Below are 17,309 nucleotides of genomic sequence, written 5' to 3' on the forward strand. Positions count from 1 at the left end.
TGAATGTAAAATGACAGCAGCATCTGCTAAACTGTTTGTTTATTGGAGGTAAACTTCCAGTCATATAGATAAGGATACTATAAATACAAAGCTTCCTCTAATTCTCCTTGTCTGAGATAACTTCCATGTTCTCCAGAAATAAATGTTTCATTTGTTAATTTCCATTTATATGCATTTACATATTGCCCTTTCTAGGACTGTACTATGTGCTGTCTTGCACCTTCTATTTGAAAACTTACGTTACTTGGTATGCTCTGGAAGAGTATATGGGGAGCTAGTGAAAAGTACATTTTTATTTTAGATGAAAATTAAATATTTTCTTCACCGTCTTGGGGACAATTATGCTTTTAGAAGTATTGTCTTTGGTGCAAGAGAATTGCTTCCTCTATCTGCATGGCTCTGTGCTGAAGGATTTTTTAAACATTCTTTGATACAGTCTCCAACTGGTGAATAAGGCTCATCTCCCACTATATTTTTCACCCTCCGGAGGTGCTCCCAGCTCGATCCTGAGATCTCTGTCCATGTGGATGCATCATCAGGTTCCTACAGGTTCTAGAATTGTTGGAAAGACATGGACCAGAACAAGCTCACAGCAATTTGAGCCTCTGAGATTTTTTTTGAAGGATCACGTGAGAGGATTTCCATGAAAGAATTGCAGCCTTGATGCCCGTGGGTTGATTGAAACCCATAAATTTGTTTTGTTTGCCCACCATGATGTATTATTACTTTTTAAAAATATAAATACCTTGGCAAGGACATGCTCTCTCTAGTGTGACACGCGCCCACCATCTTCAAGCATTTGGGGAACTAGCCCAGCAGGAATTAGGCTTACAACCCTGATACACAGTGCTTAACCCTTTGAGTATGCTAAAGATTGAATGACTATCCTACCCGGAGCTTAATATTCAGGCTGCGTTGGTAATCACTTTCCGAAAATGTTAAATCAGAAGAAGTGTCTGGCATATATATGTTAAAAAATTGAAATCTATTAATGCAATTCTTACCAAACATTTTTTGAATGGTGGTGGATTAAAAAAATGAGAACATGAGTTAATAAACTATTTTGAATATATAACATTTTAATAGGACATTATATTTTATTAATTTAGAAAGAAACCATATGTTTAAATAATATTTTAATAGTGTTTTGTGCCAAACTCTATAGATTTATAAACATTAACTGTATATATCACAAGGATATTTCTCGTTCAGACAAAAATAATTTTTTTAATCTATTAGCTAGTTAACCTTTGAAACAAATGAGTATCTGATTTTCTTAAATTTTGTGATTAGTCTCCTTACTGTTAGTCACAGTTTCTAAGTAAAGGGGTTTCTTGATATGAAGTTGGATATTAGAGCAGAAAAAAAAAGTTTTAATAAGTAAGGTTATATTTTAAAAGGTGTCCATTTTTATAGCCATTGTCAGTAAAATAATTTTGGAGAGTAATGCAATTTCTGGATATCTGTTATTTGATGTACATGTTACTCTGACAATGATACCAGTTTTGAAATTTTAAAATATAATATTAAAATTTTGGAAATATATAATAATGTGTTAAGTTATATTCTTGAATGTAGATGCAGTATGTTTGCTAAGCAATTAAAACTCACTAGTCAAACATTAACTTACATGTTTATGTCTTCATATTTCTTAAATTTAAGAATAAAAGAAAATTTGTATCTGAACATAAAATACAATTAAAGGTCAAAGGCTGATTTCTCAATCAGCAAGAGAAGACACTCTAAAACTATAATCAAAATTATTAGAAGGGCTTCCCTGGTGGCGCAGTGGTTGAGAGTCTGCCTGCCGATGCAGGGTACGCGGGTTCGTGTCCCAGTCCGGGAGGATCCCGCATCCCGCGGAGCGACTGGGCCCGTGAGCCATGGCTGCTGAGCCTGCACGTTTGGAGCCTGTGCTCCACAGCGGGAGAGGCCACAGCAGTGAGAGGCCCGCGTACCGCAAAAAAAAAAAAAAAAAATTATTAGAAAGTGTAGGAAATGAATTTGTATTAAGCAGTTTCGACTATTTTAAATTTTTTTCAAAATATCATTAAAATTTATCTCACAGAGCAACTATGATGCCTTTGGGTTTATTTAGGAAATTCAAAGTCATTCTTTATTTACACTCAAAATTAAATGTTAATTGTATGATTGATGAAATTTATGAAACTCTGCTGAACTGTTTACAAATTTAGTTTGTTAATGGAACATTGTATTTGATGGATTATTTCATGTAAGTTAATTGTCTGTTAATTAATTGTCAGTAAGTTAATCATTCTGAATTGTTTTCAAGAATTAAATCTATAGCTAGGGAAAATGTACAGTTAAACTTTCCTATCTTGATCAAGATCTCAAACTATTTCATGTGAAAAAATTCCATGGAAACACCAAGACAGATGAAAATTGATATAATTGTTGTAAATGAGCTTTGTTAAATACTTCCTTAACTTTGCTGAGCTTTTAATTCCTCCTAGGTTTATTAAAAATATTTTGTAAAATTTTTTTTTTTTTTCTTTTTGCGTTGCGCGGGCCTCTCACTGTTGTGGCCTCTCCCGTTGCGGAGCACAGGCTCCGGACACGCAGGCTCAGCGGCCATGGCTCACGGGCCTAGCCTAGCTGCTCCGCGGCATGTGGGATCCTCCCGGACCAGGGCACGAATCCGTGTCCCCTGCATCGGCAGGCAGACTCTCAACCACTGCGCCACCAGGAAAGCCCTATTTTGTAAAATTTGATATCTATGCATATGTTTACTCGTAGAAAATGGAATATGCTATGTTATTTGGAAAATGTTCACAATAGATGTTCTAGAGTTGAGGATTTTTATTATCATAGAGGAAAAGCTAACTCCATTTTGGTGTGCGTTAGTTATATAAGTCCTGTGCTAGTTGAAAATCCTCAATTAGATTAGGGCAATGAAACAAATTATGTATATTGCTACATGTTTCTGGTCTCTTTTATCTGCTTTTCTAATAAATGTGAAGGAACATTGCATTTGACCAGAAACTGCCTTTGTCTTTCTACATAGTTAGGTTAAAGAAAAGAGTACTACGTATAGCAGGAGAAAGCACTACTAAGAATGGATAAAGCAACTACACGCCAATAAAAATTAAAAAAAAAAAAAAAAAAGAATGGATAGATCCTTGTATACTTTGTAAGGCCCAGTAAATTTAAGCGAGCATAGTTTTAAAAAACTCTTTGAAAGGATAGTGTTGCATAAAAAATAAAAACCACACTTGATCTCAAATCCTTGCCACTACCAATAAAATAATAACCACTTTCAAATATATAGATAGAATAATTGTGTAAGAAATGTTATGTGCAAAGTATATTTATTATATGCATTTCATGTGGATAGATCAAATTATTTTAAAATCTTTACTTAAAGTTTTTTGATTGATAGGAATAAAATGTCCTTTATAAAATCAATCTACGGAGTTAGACGTTGTTTTACTAACTTTACTAACTTTACTAACTTTAGAGAAAAAAACAATTAAAAATAAGTGTGACCTTCCTCCATATTTGGTCTGAGTGAGATACATAAGATTTCAAATTTTTAAAAATTTAGTTGTCAGAGTGCAACAATGAATACCTGTAATTGTGGAGTGTTTTTAATTGTCCATGTTTAGGGACCATTAAATGCTATAACATGGAATTATTATTAAAAGGAAATTTCAAGGCTTCCTTTGAGATACCTGAATTTTTACCTAGAATTCATACCAAAAATTCACATAGAATTATTTTCTGCCACGTATAGTTCAAGAAAAACTAAAAGGAACCCTCTAATCCAAAGTGGAAATGAAAGAATTTTCTTATTTTGACTTTGTCTCTCTTAAAATATGTAGAAAGCTTGGAATTAAGAGTGGATGACATTTATATGGTTCATTTACATAAAATTTAAAATCCAACTTCACAAAGACCTTTCGTCCATAGTAGGCGTTCTGTAAGAGAGCTAGGTTACTATTCTACATCCACCGTATTTCTCACCTTTTTGAGATCCATAATGAAATTCTAAATCAGTGGTTCTTGAAGTGTGATTCCTGGACCAGAAGCATCAGCATCACCTGGGAATGTGCCAGAAAGGCTAATTCTTGGGTCTTTTCTCAGACCCCTCTGTGGGGGAGGCCTTGCAGGTGTTCCCAGTGTACAAGTTCACCTCTGTACTAGGTCTTTGCTACTCAGTGCTGTTCATAACACCTGACAGCAGGTGAAGAAAGTGGATTCAGGCCCCACCCCAGACCTAGTGAATCAGAATCTGCACTTCAACAAGCTGTCCCAGGAGATCCCTTTGTACATGAAATTTGACAAGCACTGTATAGATGATCCCTTGGTTAGAACCTGCAAAAACTAATAGATGAACAACACAATTAGCCAATTAGAGTGAGTACGCTGGTAGTCTCAGGCAGCAGGTCTACGGCTGCCAAATGGTAAGGAAATTTGTCCCGGCTCACCTGGTGACCCCAATTCAAGGCCACATCTCTTCTGTCCACCCACACAGCAGAATCTCCCACCCTACTCTGTGTTCTTCTGTACCTGAATAACTGTAACTGACTCTCTGTATACTTTGTACCCTATGGTTGCATATATTGGAGGGTATACAGTGGCACATAGGGTAACCAAATTTAGGTACATGGCATACTCACTGCCACTTAGTGAATATATTTTGCCAACCCATAATTGAGGGAAAAAAATCACATTTTGACATTATTTTTGGTCAGGGTCTATCCAACAAATTTACTAAATTATGTTTAAAAACCAACCTGAATAACCTGGATAGTTTAAGCAACGCACTCGCAGTATCCTGAGATCATTTTGGCAAATAGATGACTTGATGTATTCTTTTCTTACTGAGCCAGTTCATCACCATGTATGTTTTTAAGCTTTTATTTTTCTGGGTGTAGCTGACTTTGAATATCATAGGTGTGGCTAGGAAGCTGTCAGAACCAGTTGTGTTTTACTGAGTAACCATATTCTGTCACGATTATTTCTTTTCATTTCAGACTGGGAAATCAGGCAGAAGGAAATGAAGACAAATTTTCAGTTATTTTAATCTTAATATTTTAATCTAATATTTATGTGTCATTAATATTAAATAGATAACAAATAATTATTAAAATCAAATATGAATTTGGTATTGATATTTTAATATTAAATATACTTGAAGTTAAATATCAAGGGGACACTTGCCACTGACAAACACATGTCCCTTGATATTTTGTGACAGTTGTGACAGAGACTTCTGGTTGTTTACCAACTATCCCCTAACCTAACTCTTTCTTAGAGATGGACCTTGATTTCATTCAGAATGGCTATGGGCCTCACTAAGAGACCAGTATTTCCCAATCCCTTGAACTAAGTGTGACGTGTCCTAGATTGTGGTCAATGAGAAGCAAGTGAATTGCTGTGTATGAAATTTCTGAGTAGGTGTTTTAAAGGAGCTGATTCAGCTGGAAGATGTTTTTAGGTTTTTTTGTTTGTTTTTATTTTGTTTTATTTTGTTTTTTGCATCTCTCAATTGAATTTCATGACTTCTAGAACACAGATGTGATGGCTGGTGCTCAAGCAGCCATATTATGATGCTTCAGATTGGAATCCATCAGCCATTTGTTGAGAATGGTGGAGCATCAAGATAGAAGGAGCCTAAATCACTTGTGACTTTGTGGAGCCTCCAAACCTGCCCTGGTCTTCCTGCCTCTGGACCTGTCCACTTGAGTGACTAAACCTTTCTGTGTTTAAGCAATGAAATTTTAGATTTTCTGTTAAATGTAGCTAGTCTAATCTGATATAGGGAGAGAACAGAGACTGGATGGAAATAATTGTTTTACTTAAGTCATGATTCAATCAACTTAATCTGCCTTGGGAACTCATTTTTTTTTTTGGCTAAGATTTCAAAAATGGTTGTTCTTGAAGATACTTCTGTGTCCTCTAAACAGTCTCAAGGCAAAATGAAGTATTAATTATTTAATGGAAGTCAAAAAGGTGTACCTTTTCTTCACTTGAAAATACTCTTTTCTGTTCTCCCTGAAGTCAGAAGCCTGACTTTGTCAGAAGGCATGGGTCTAGGAGTGAGGCAGTCTGGACTTTACTATTAACCTGTTGTATGATCTTTAACAAGTCATTGAAGCTCATTTACTTCAATCCCCTCAACTATAAAAAGGATTTTATTTGTTGGTTTTATAAGCCAAACTGACGTTCTTCAATGCAGCGATTATGTTTCAGTCATCACTGTGCTCTCCCTTACACCTGTGCTTGACAAGAGTTTTTGTTTGTTTGTTTGTTTTGTGTGTGTCAATAGTATATATATATACATGGCACTTAGTATTTAATTGATGCATTAAATTAAAAACTTCAGTGAAAACATCTTCCCTAATTTTAAAACACACCTTTTAAGATTTAGCATACTATTTCCACTGCTTCAGTCTCTGTCCCTATAAATTGTGTGATCAAATGGATGTGTTCCCTTAAGTCTGAGGGATTCAATGTTTGGTTGCATTCTAATAGCTTGAGGCATGATCTCATTTTTCAGTTAATTAATATATAGGTAAATAAAAGCAAATACAATTTATTTTCCTATAAATTAATCCAACAAATTACATCACAGTCTAAAATATTTCTTATGCCAATTCAACTAGACTTCAAAATGAGTAAAGGTGATTTTAACAAACACAGGAAGTTGAGGAGGTTTCAGCAGGTGACAAGACAATTTTATGGTTTTGCTGTATGACAAATGGTGATTCCACATGCCTATTAACTTAGTTGGAATTCTGCTCTTCCACATTAGAGGCTATATAAAAAGGTATTTTAAAAATGATCTCAGGACTTGTATTAGACTACTTGGTAACAGAAATAAAGTGGCTCATTTATTTATTTAGACATCATGAACCACCTGATCCTGCCTGCTCAGGGCACATTGTCGCCCAGTAGCCAAAGTCAGAACCCTGGGCATCACCCTTGACTCTTCCGCCTCTGCCCTCCCCCATCCAACATCCCACATAGAACTACAACCAGTTCTCTCTACCTCTTAATTATCTCTTAATGTAATCAATTTCTTGTAAAGAATCAATTTCTTATAAAGTAGTTTAAATAGGCAAAAGTTCATTTTCACTAATGTAAAACAAGTTCAGAGTCTTGGACTTACAGGGGCTTCTTTATTTTTTTTAATTTTTTATTTTTTTCGGTACGTGGGCCTTTCACTGCCGTGGCCTCTCCCGTTGCAGAGCACAGGCTCCGGATGCGCAGGCTCAGTGGCCATGGCTCACGGGCCCAGCCACTCCGCGGCATGTGGGATCCTCCCAGACCGGGACATGAACCCATGTCCCCTGCATCGGCAGGCGGACTCTCAACCACTGTGCCACCAGGGAAGCCCTACAGGGGCTTCTTAATATCATCAATGTCCCAGGAGCCTTCACTTTTTCTGCTCAACCATCCTTTGTACAAATTGCTTCACAATCACAAGATGGCTCATGCAACTCCAGCTATCACGTCTGAGTCTGAGGCAGAAAAAAAAAGGAAGGAGGAAGACTTTCTTTTTAGGGAGCGTTTCCAGAAGCCCCCTCCAACAACTCCTGCCTACATATCCTTGGGAGAACTTAGTCACTTGTCCATCCCTAGCTGCAAGAGAGAATGAGAAATGTGGTTTATCAGCTGAACAAAATCAGGGCACTGTAACTAAGGAAGACGTTTAATAATGATAGGAGGTAATCTGGGGGCAAATATGCAGGAGAAATATTGTTTCTTATTCTTAACCAGTGTTTCCTGCCCCAGGTCAGTAAGATTCTTAGCAAAATATTTATTCCTTATATAATGATTTGCAGGGCAGGAATAGAGATGCAGACATAGAGAACAGACATGTGGACGGGGGGGGGGAGGGCAGGTAGAAGGGGAGGTTGGGATGAATTGGGAGATTAGGATTGACATATATACACTACCATGTGTAAAATAAATAGCCAGTGGGAACCTGCTGTATCGCACAGGGAGTCAGCTCAGTGCTCTGTGATGACATAGATGGGTGAGATGGGGGTGGGAGGGAGGCCTAAGAGGGAAGAGATATATGTGTACATATAGCTGATTCACTTCGCTGTACAGCAGAAACTAACACAACATTCTAAAGCAACTACACTCCAATAAAAAAAAATAGTTAGTGGACTATGTAGTAGTTTGAGTGGCTCACACTCTTTCACATGCCAAGTTTTACAAAATACTGCAGAGCTAAAGCTTATTTTAAAAGTGACATAAATAAAACCTCAGTTTTTTTCAGAGATTTAAACCTGATTACTTCCTTAAACCATATGTAGTCTGCAAATTTTGGGGGGTTTGGAGGGAGGAGAGGAGAAGATTTTACAGTTGAAAAAATTATAAATAAACTGCTATATTAAAAATCAGGATATTTCACCCCAAATGCAAATTTGTGACTTTGCTTGAAAAATTGGCGGGTCTGGCAACACGGAGTCCATATTCCCAAAGACCACCAATTGCTTGGAAGTGACAAGTGACTTTCCCAGGGTCTCTGCCAGTGCCAGAGCCCTAGGAGGCTTGCCATTTATGTCTCAGATAAGAAGGCTGTCAATTGCCATTTGTCATGACACTTGTACCATTGTTTTCTGAAGGTAGATGTAGGAAGGAAAAGAGATGTATTTTTTGTGCTCTTATCTTCACAAAAGCAGAATAATAAAAAGGGCTGCTCTTTTCAACCAACCTAACTTATTTATTTTGATTACTTTCCTGGACCCTGCAGGTGTTAAAGGCTATGACTACTTACACTACATGAATTTTCAATATAAAATGGATTATGTTGCCATTTGGTGTACAATATAATTTGTTTCTTCATTATGTTCATTGTTTTCTCTCCCCTCCCCACATCTGAGTGTAAGCTCCATGAGGGCAGAGATCTTTGTGCTTAAAACAGTGCCTGGAACATGGAGGAAACTCAGTAAATGCTTGTTGAAGACATTTACTGAGCACCTACTATGTGCAAGCATTACAGGATACTATCACAAATGTTATCTCATTGAAAATATTAATAACATACTTCCAAGTTTAGGTGTTTATTATTCCTTTTCCCAGAAAGAAAACTGAGGCTGGGAGAGGTTAGGTGACTTAAACAAGATCAGACTGCTAGGTTTTCATAGGGCAAGGATTTAAAGGTAAGGCTGACCAGTGATTACCCCCTGAACATTTCTCCTGAAATGGTCTTCTCAGGTCCATACTACAATGGAAAGTGTTTTTAGCTTATCAATCCTAAAAGAAAAAATACTTCCTATGAATCTGTGTTAAATATTTTACATACATCCTTCTACAATGTAAATTTCAATCTTCAGCTGGTACATTTCTGTGGGAAGGTGGAAGACACACAGTCTTCCTCACATTAGAGCCATTCTCTCCACAGCAGAATCAATGGGTGAAACAGATAGATGGCTTTCATTTGGAGTTGCCCTAACTATTCATATCCTGATAATGATCAAGTTTGCGTCTTCAGATTGGATGTCTCTTTTGAATTCCACATCCATATTGCTTACTAATTATTCCAGCCTGATGACTCACAGAAATCTCAAACTCAGTACCTTCAAAAGCAAATTATTTAACTCCTGCGCAAACTAGCGCTTTCTTGCTGTTCCTACCTTTGTTACTAACAATACTGTACACTCTTTGTCCAAACATAAATCAAGCCCAGAATTCTGCAATTATTTGAGTATATAAAGAATAGAAGGTTAATGCACTCCAGAGGAGACAGATTTATAAATGAAATAATTACAACACTTTGGTCAGATAACCAATTACAGAGGCAGATATGAAAGCTGCAGAAGACTCAAAGTGCTTCCCCTCCATGGGGAAGTAGGGAAGGCTCCCTGAGCAAAGCAGAAGACATTCTAGATGGAGTGGAAGTAAGGCTTCCCAGGCCAAACAAAGCCAAAACAACCAACCAAAAGCAAAACGAAATAAGCAAAAAACAAGATCTACTAAAGTTCCAAACACCACAAATTTAAAACCACTCTTAGGGAGGTTGGATTGGAGGGGTTGTAGAGCTGGAAGACCAGTGAAGGTGGTCCAGATGAGAGATGAGGGATTAAACACAGCAATGAAGCTGGAGACTGATGTGATGTGAAGGTTTATTTTATTTATGTGGCGATGGTTGTTGCTGTTGAGGAGTAGAAAGTGAGAAGTAGGAAAAAGGTACTTTTAAATTTTCGGGAAACAGCAGCAAACTGTATAAAGGGCACTCAGAATGTTAGCCATGGGACGAAAGCATTTTTAAGAAAGTTACTAGGTATTAAGAATACCCCCTGAAAAGGCTAGCATCAGGGAGAAGGCAATTTCCACTTCACCCTCTTGAGTTCTTGTGCCAGACTAATAACAAAATTGACACATGGGGCTTCCCTGGTGGCGCAGTGGTTGAGAGTCCGCCTGCCAATGCAGGGGACGCGGGTTCGTGCCCCGGTCCGGGAGGATCCCACATGCCGTGGAGTGGCTGGGCCCGTGAGCCATGGCCGCTGAGCCTGCGCGTCCGGAGCCTGTGCTCCGCAACGGGAGAGGCCACAACAGTGAGAGGCCCGCGTACAGCAAAAAAAAAAAAAAAAAAAAAAAAAATGACACATGACAGATTAACAGGAGAAAGAGAAACATATTTCAATTTGTATGCACAAAAGTGTCATAGAAATGGACCTAAGCAGTGGCCAAAGCAGGCAGCTTTTATACTTTTTAGGCAAAGAAACAATAAATTTGTGAGGAATTGACAGGACAAAGAAACTTCGGTTTTGGGTGCTTAATGAGTAAAGAAACTAAACAGAATTTGGGCTTGGGTGGTAAATTAAGAAGTAGCAAGGTTGGTTTATACAGGATCTCAGCCCGAATTCCCTGTCTCTGGAGATAGGGGTGTCCTTCTACCTCCAGATGCAGGAGGGCACCTTTCACAGGAGATTTATTTCCTGCTTTCAGGGAGACAGAAAGGAGGGTTAGAGTGTCCCTCTCGCATTGGCCAGTTCTTCAATAACTTTAACTCAAAATAATCACTACGCCATGGTGGCATATTTGGGAATGGCCTGCCTTGAGCCTCAACACTGGAAAAGGTTTGAAGTACTTGAACAGGTTTTCTTTATTTTGGACTGTGTTTCCTAGAAAGCCCACTCTGCTGGGACTGGACCCGGGGCTAGCGTAGGCTAAGAACACGAACATGGTAGCTGGCCAGGTAAATGTTTGGGGAATGACTGGATTTGTTTTTGTTTTCAGTTTTATTGAGGTATTATTGACAAAACTGGTGTGCATAAAGTGTACAATGTGATGATTTAATATCTGTATATTTTATGACATGATTATTAGAATTAAGTTAATTGACACATCCGTCAACTCATATACTTAAGTAGGCTTGCACCCTTTGACCAGATTTCCCTATTTCCCTACCTCCCAGGCCCCCTGGTAACCACATTTTAATCTTCATCAAGATATCTATATAGATCTATAGCTCTATGTATCTATCATCTATCTATCTCTATATCTATATTTTTTAGCTGGCTTCCCCAAATCGAATAGATGAAAAAATTACCCACATTTAAATAAATTACTATTACTTTCCTTGCTATTATTTTCTTTGGAGTGAGTTACATAGAATTGTCTCTATGAACTGCAATTACATTTCCATGTCTGTAATTAAAAATCAATGTTGTAATTAGGAATTTGTTTTGTTTATATACACTTGGGGAAGATAGAGATGGATTAAATGATGACATAGGAGAGAAGGAACAGAATTGCTAGAGCAATGTTCTCAAGGAGGTGGGAGGAGATGGGAATTAATGCCCAAGTGTACAAGCTGACCTTAGCCATGAACAGAGGCAGTTCTTCTACAGTATAGAAGAAAAGCCCATATATAATAAATATGGCACAGATGCAGACAGGTGGGTAGGTGTGGGGAAGCTTGTAGTATTCCTTGATATTTTGTATGTGAAATTGAAAGCTATTTTGTATGTGAAATTGAAAGCTATTTTGTATGTGAAATTGAAAGCTAAGTCAGTAAAGGAAACTAAGGATAAAGGAGGGTGTTTGGGAGGTTTGAGTAGCAGTTGGGAGGGTAGAGAGTTAGATTTAATCAGGGAGTCACTTTGACAAGGAAGCATCAGCTTCCTAATTTTTGTCAGTCCAACAGGTGTAAAGGATATTTTATGATTTTAAAATGCACTTCTCTGGTTTCTTAAAATATGCATTGTAGGCTTTGGGATTCCTTTATTGTAAAATGCCTGGTCACACCCTTTGCCCATTTTTTTCTATTGTGGTTCCTGTCATGTGTAAGAATTCTTTGCACATTCTAGATATTATTCCCTTGTCTGTTTTAGTCATAACTAATGTATTCTCCTAATCTATCACCTATTATCTTTATTCATGGTGTCCTTTGTTGAATAGAAAGCCTGAATTTTAATGTAATCAAATGTATCTTTTAAAATTTTCTTTATGGTATATGCTTTTTGGGCATTATTTTAAAAATCTTTCTCTACCCCGGGTCATATAGATGTTCTATATTGTCTTCCATTAACTTATATCTTTGTCACCACAGGAAGTTTATCCCATCTGGAGTCCACTCTGTACATGATGGTAAGTAGGGAATCGGTTCTGTTTTTCTCTAGTAAAGAATCAGTTTTCCTAACGACACCACTAAATAATTTCTTCTTTTTTCAGTGGTGTGTGCTGTCCACACTTTTATCATATATTAAGTTCCTATTTCTGCACTGGTCTCTTTCTGAATTTTAAAACTCTTTAGCCTATTTGTCTGTTCTTGTGCAAAAACCGTACTAGAAATTCTTGGTAGGCCCAGCTCACATTTTAACAAATATACTAATACATGTCCATTATGTTTGAGACCAGATTAGGAACACTCACCCTGCTAAATTTGACTCAAGACATCATTTTAGCAGGCCAAAAAACATTAAAATTAGAAAAACAAAGAATTACTTACCAAAAAAACCTCCCAGGAGTCATTCATTCATTTATTCATTTACTCACTCATTCAACAATTATTTATTAGGCATCTACGATGTGCCAGGATTCATGCTGGTTAGTGCCAGGGATACAGGGAGAACCAAAAAAGGTCAAGTGCAGTCATGAAAATGTATGGTCTTTGGTGAAAAACAAATATTAATCAAATAATTACTCAAATTTAACATTGTAATTGTGACAAGTGCTCTAAAGAACAGGTAGTTGGTTTTTTTTTTTGTTTTTTTGCAGTACGCGGGCCTCTCACTGTTGTGGCTTCTCCCGTTGCAGAGCACAGGCTCCAGACGCACAGGCTCAGCAGCCATGGCTCACGGGCCTAGCCGCTCTGCGGCATGTGGGTTCTTCCCGGACCGGTGCACGAACCCGTGTCCCCTGCATGGGCAGGCGGACTCTCAACCACTGCGCCACCAGGGAAGCCCCAGGCAGTTTTTTAATGAGGAAGATTTGACCTGATCAGAGAGGGATTTGACCTGGTGGGAGAGAAAATAAAAGTTGCTATTTATTGGCTGGGCCAGGCCAGAGACAGAAGAAAGTTCCAGGTAAGGGAAGAGCATATACAAAACACCCATGGTAGAAGGAGCCTCTCGAGTACAGATCTGAAAAAGTGCAAATGTGTCTGTGTGTGGCAATATTTAGAAGTCAGGTCGAGCAGAGGAATCCAGGCGAGGAGAATGCACAGACCCAGCCAGCAAGGGAAGGAGAAAGCAGGAAAAACAGGAGACGTGACTGTCAAAGAAGCCAAGAGCAAATATGTTCTAAGTGAAGTGATCTCACAAAACAGTGAGTTTCCTGTCCCTAGGTCCGTTTCAGAATTGAACACATGAATTTTAGTTGGTGATTTTTCATCCTTATAGAACACTCTTTATATATCATTTTGCACTTAACTTGAGATTAGTCTTTTCTTTCACAAAAGAGTCCGCATGAGGTGAATAGCAGGTGGAGAGTACTTGTTCAGCCCAATTGTACTTCCTTAGGCGTTTCCTTCCAGCACATGCCCTTTCTGTTTTGCTCACCACAGCATTCCCAGGGCTGAGAAAGTGCCTGAGACATAGTTGGTACTGAATAAATACTTGTCAAACTAGTTAGTTAGTAAAGCAAATAATTGAAAATTCTGTGGTTTTAAGGATATATTTGCTCACAGCACTCCAGAGTGGCACATGTCAATGGCATTCTATTAAAGGCAAGAGCAGACACGGTCATGTTCAACACAACTGCCTCAGAATTCATTCATTGGCTTGTTTTTTAATTGAGGGTCTTTTAAGTGAAAGTACTTCGATAAGAACGGACTGATTGTTTATTTCACACTCTACCCCTTATTTATTTCAAAAATATATTTTGAAAGGTAATGGAAGTTGAATTTGATTAGTACACTCTTTTATTGAGGATAATTTTGAAGAGAACTTCAAAGAAATATGGCAGCATTAAAAAATAAATATTTTATTTATCGAACAAGGCAGCACTTAAAAAGCTTTTCTCCCATCATATAAGAATTCTGATGGTCCTTGCCCTAAGAAGCTCACAGTGTAAAATGAGAAATAGAAAAAGTGAACAGAATTTCTATTCAGTATGTTAACTGCAATACTAGGAATGCATGCCAAGAGGGCTATGGGAATACAGGGTAGACATTCAATAAATGTTTGTTAAATGTTGAAAGCAAATTGGTTCCAATTTTCAGTAAGTACAAAACCAGCGCGAGCTGCGGCATCTCATTTTGGTATTGCATCGTTAATCCTTCTGAATCAGATGAGGTCTGGGGGTCGTGTTGGGGGGACAGAGCCTGAAGGATTTGGGAGTGGTGAGTGAATTAACACTGGGGTTCAGCCCTAGACCAGTACCTGAGCAAAGACGAAGAACAGGAACTAGGGAACTGTCATGAGCATGAAGCCTGGTGGGCGATGAGTGGGTTGTAAAGGTATGGTAGCAGTGGGCAGGAGAGGGATACCCATATTAACCAACATTCATGGAGCTCTTAGAATATGCTAGGTTTTATTCTGCATTTAATCTTGTAACAACTCTGAGAGGTAAATAGTCTAATTGTGCTCATTTTATTATGGTTATCTGATGTTTTCCTCTTCACTTTCACCTGTAAAGTAACTAGACAATGTTCTTCAACCTCATTTTTCCCCCCTTAGGTCTGTTTCCTTTGCTTTGAGGTTCCATTCTGTGTCATTGGCCACGCCAAGATAGAGGCACCCTAAAGATCACGTGTCCACATGGACCCTTCTCCCCAGGCTTCAACAGTGGAATCACGCAGCTCAAAGAGAGCTGTCCCTGTGTACATATCAGTAAGTGGTATTTTTTTGTTGCCATTAATATGTTCAGTTTCCGGTTTCTGAAATTAGAAAACTGTGAAGCTAGGTTGCAGAGATGTGCCCCAAGTGCCTTGCTGTTTGTTCAGTTTTTTAAGGACAACTCTGGTTCTGACTTTCTACTTGGAAAGGAACACCTATTTCCAGCCAACTTCTCAAAAATAAGCCACAAGGAGTCTAAGTAGTTTAACTTTAGATGTGGAAGGTGCCATAGACAGCATCTAGTATTACTTTAATTATCTTACTTAACAAACAGGCGTGCTGAGCGCTAAGGTTACATGAGTGGCCCAAGACACAAAGGAACTTGGTCCTAACTTTTGGTCCGGTGCTCTCTTTACTATAGCAGAATGGAAAACCAGTTCAAGTCAGCAAAATCATCTTCACAGCCAAAAGACATACTTAAAAATTTCATCTTCCCATATTTCATTGTCTCTTCAAATTTATACCTGTTGTTTCAAGATTGTAGTATAGAAGAATCTATTTCAGAAGCCATATAGTCTAATTTAAATCTATTAAATTAATTGGGCCCCTTGTTTAGAGTTTATAATTCATTTCTTTGTTTAAAGAATCATAATGAAACAAACAAATCACCATCTTAGTAGCCTCAATCAGTTACATAATGTGAAAGATGAAAATAAATATCTAAGGTGAATTCTTTTCAAATTGCTCTTCTCCCCTTTTCTGGAATGTGGAAAAACATGAGCTACCCTTAGGCATTAAAGGTTGAGGGGTAGGCAAGAGTTTGGAAATGTCCTATTGTCAAGGGGTATGATGACAGCCTGAGTAGATTTCTTTTTTTTTTTTTTCCTGCTGTACGCGGGCCTCTCACTGTTGTGGCCTCTCCCTTTGCGGAGCACAGGCTCCAGACGCGCAGGCTCAGAGGCCATGGCTCACGCGCCCAGCCGCTCCGCAGCATGTGGGATCCTCCCAGACCGGGGCACGAACCCGTGTCCCCTGCATCGGCAGGCGGACTCTCAACCACTGCGCCACCAGGGAAGCCCCCTGAGTAGATTTCTTAAACCTGAAACTAGCTTGCTTCTCTTCCTCTGGAAAGTTTCACGCTAGAGATCATGATATCTTCATTAATAGGATGAGGTGTGTTTATGAAAGCATTGCTGGAAAAAACATGAGGGTTAAAAAATTATGGAAACAGAACGATGTCAACCATAGTCTCGTGCTGATGACCCAGGCTTATTTTACAAGCAAAGATTCAATGATAAATTTTATATACATGGAGATAACAGAACAGCTCGTTATGTGTCATTCAGTAATAAAATAGAGCATGGGACTAATACATAGAATGTAACGCGGGTACTGTTTGACAATACTTTTGAATTTAAGTATATGGTCAATATTATAATAATTTTGGCTCTGTGTATAATGGTATTAGGACTGTACATGTTTTCAAGAGCTGAAATGTATCACGGCTGGCTTTTCAAACAAGTTTTCTCCACACATCCCTGTGGAGACAAACCAAATGAAATGGAACAGACAAGTTTCTCCTTTGTGGTCAGAATTCCCTGGTTTAAGCTATAATTGAAAAGAGGTGCAGGAGATTCAGAATGCCCTGTCATTGCTTTCTGAAGAGCTGCAAGCATACCTCTTTTATATTTTAATCTTCCAGGTTAAGTACTCCTATAATTCATCTAGTTTAAGTATACTTGAAACCAAAACATAGATTTTATCCTATTCTTTTTCTTTTCTTACCACGAACTCTGGTTTTTAAGGTGGGAAGGGAAGAGAGAAATCTCAGACGTCCAGGAGTCCAATTTAGGAGGTAAGTTACAAGAAGGTCAGTGGTTGGCTTTAACTGTGACAAAGGAAGGTCTTGGATGAAATCAGTAGGCCCACATTTAACCAACGTCTACAAGATGTATTTTCAGTAGTAACTCACCCTTGATGCCTGGATTCCCTTATTTTAATTGATTAATTATTGTAATTTCCTTGTATCATTGCTATACTGGCCAGGACATTTCTGTTAAAAAAAAAAAAGACCAACAACAACCAAACAAGACCCCAAGAAAGGTG

Source organism: Lagenorhynchus albirostris, chromosome 14 (assembly GCF_949774975.1).
Source record: "Lagenorhynchus albirostris chromosome 14, mLagAlb1.1, whole genome shotgun sequence".
Classification (NCBI taxonomy): Eukaryota; Metazoa; Chordata; class Mammalia; order Artiodactyla; family Delphinidae; genus Lagenorhynchus; species Lagenorhynchus albirostris.